Below are 2540 nucleotides of genomic sequence, written 5' to 3'. Positions count from 1 at the left end.
GTTCAGTGAGAGAAGGAGGAAAGGGAGAGATCAGTACACCTAACAAATAGCTCACAAACATCTGCAACCACAGTCCCAGGGTATCCGACACCCTCTTCTGGCCTCCTCAGGCACTAGGCACACATGTAGTATACAGATATACATGCAGGCAAGACACCCATACACATAAAGTAAATAAATAAGGAATCAATTTTCCAATGAGAATTTCAACAACTGACAGAACTTCAGCAGCTGTGGAGACTGCCTACAATCCCTTTCTGAGAGTTATCACAAACAAAAGTAGCTAATGGTCACACTCAAGACCAAACTGAATGTGGCTTTGGCATTTATTTATTTATTTATTTATTTAAACAAGTTCTACCCATGCAGCCTTGGCTGTCCTGGAATTTACTATGTGCGCCATCATGCTTGGCTGTATGTGGCATTTGAGTTTAACTTTATCAACAGTCTTGTCCCATCTGTAAATCTGAATGATGATCTCCAGAAGTCCTTACAATTTCATTTATAAAGAAAACAGAGCTTGGGTTTTTTTTTTTGTTTTGTTTTGTTTTGGTAGCCCTGGCTGGCCCGGAACTTCATGATGTAGCCCAGGCTACCGTCCTCTCAGCTCACGAAGTGCTGATGGCTGACGGGTGTTCTACCATACTCACCTTAAATGGGGGGAAAAAAAAAAACTTAAGAGAAATAAGCAAACCAGCTCATTTTTTTTTTATCACTTACATTTTTAAACTTCACTTCTAAACTGCCTCAGGCTGCCAATCACACCACTTGAAAACTGACAAGTGAATTGGCATGAAAGCTGGAGAACATTTGTTTTCTGTTTTTGCATGTGTGTGTGTGTGTATTGGGCACTTGTGTTGGTACATTGTTTACATGTTTCTATTTTTGTATGTGTGTGTGTATTGAGCACTTGTGTTGGTACATTGTTTACATGGAACAAAACTGACTCAGAAACACACAGGCACTCATAACTCAGAAACAGGGACTGGAGCAGGGCATGGCAGCCTGTTTGTTATTCCAGCACTTGAGAGGGTGGAGGCAGGAGGATCAGGAGTTCAAGCTCATCCTCAGATACATAGAAAGTTCCAGCCCAGGATTGCCTACCTTACAATATTTTGCTGTTGTAGCTTTTTTTTCCCTTCTGCTATGTAGCCCAGGCTGGCCTTGAACTCACTATATTGTAACACAGGATGATCTTAACTCAACCCTTTGCCTTAGGCCTAGGATTACAGGCACATACCATCATACCTGACAACTTGGGTGAAATCTTAAGTAGATAAGATTCACTTAATGGAGCTGGAGAGATGGCTCAGTGATTAAGAGCACTTGCTGTTCTTGCAAAATACTTGAATTTAGTTCCCAGTACCTACTCTTAGTGGTTCACAGTCACCTATAATTCCAGCCCCAAAGGGATCTGATGCCTCTGACCTCACAGGTACCTACACTCATGTACACATACCCCTACACAGAGATACATGCATGCACATACTTTAAAAAATAATAATTTCAAAAGGACTTGTTTAACATTTTTGGTTTCACTGAATGTGTGGGTGCATGCCTGTAACCTCAACATCTGGAATGAGTGAGGCAGAAGGATCATGAGTTTGAAAGTCGGCCTGAGCTATATAGAGACTCTGTCTCTAAACAATTACGTGACCCCCTCGAAGTGTTGAGAATAAGTGAGTACTGGATGCTTAGCCATAAGTGGACATCAAGCCCCCTCAGAGCCTCCAAGCAGGGCAGAAGTGGGAGCAGAGAGAATGAAAGGTGGGTGGTGTGGAACTGTCTTCTGGGCATGGCAGGGCTGTTGAACTCTTGAACCCACAGCCGCTGTGTTTACCTGCAAATGACCTGTAACAAGATCCGGCCCACCCGCATTCCATTGTGAAGGGGCCCCAAAATAGCTTGACCACACAGCAGCCATGACAGGCTTAGGGGCCTAGATACAGTTTCTGTGACAGGCTTACTGGCAGGCAACACCCAGATCCAGGAAAAGCCTTAAGCTGATACCACCCAGGGATCCACCCAGGGGTGAGGAAGCACCTGACATCCCAAACATTTTCCAACCATTAGATAAGGTGGCCAGATGTCTTTGAATCTAGCACACACCTATTTTTTGTTTTACAGATACCCCTAGACAATTGTCAGCCATTCAGGGTCCTGGATCCTGGAAATTCCCTCACCCCAACATCTGTTCTGTCATAGTTTATTAATGATGACTAAAATATGAGCAAAAGGAAGATACATACATGTCCGAAACCAAAACTGATGTGATCTATGTTTTGGAATATCATGAATATATCTCTGCTTACTAAATGTCGAATAAATAAAGAAATACTCTGGCTGCTAGTCAGTCAGGCTGCAAGAATCCCCAGGAAAAAAAAAAGTAGATTGGCACTTGTATTTGTTCAATAAATAAATTAAGACACTTAAAAAAAAAAAAAGAAAGATAATTACAAAAAAAAAGTAGAAAGGGGATAGTTCGAAAGAGGAAGTGTCAGGAGGGGGGCAGAGACAGGGGGCACACAAGGGGATATATG

This window comes from Peromyscus leucopus, chromosome 9 (assembly GCF_004664715.2).
Source record: "Peromyscus leucopus breed LL Stock chromosome 9, UCI_PerLeu_2.1, whole genome shotgun sequence".
Lineage (NCBI taxonomy): Eukaryota > Metazoa > Chordata > Mammalia > Rodentia > Cricetidae > Peromyscus > Peromyscus leucopus.
Note: the sequence above shows the minus strand (reverse complement) of the source record.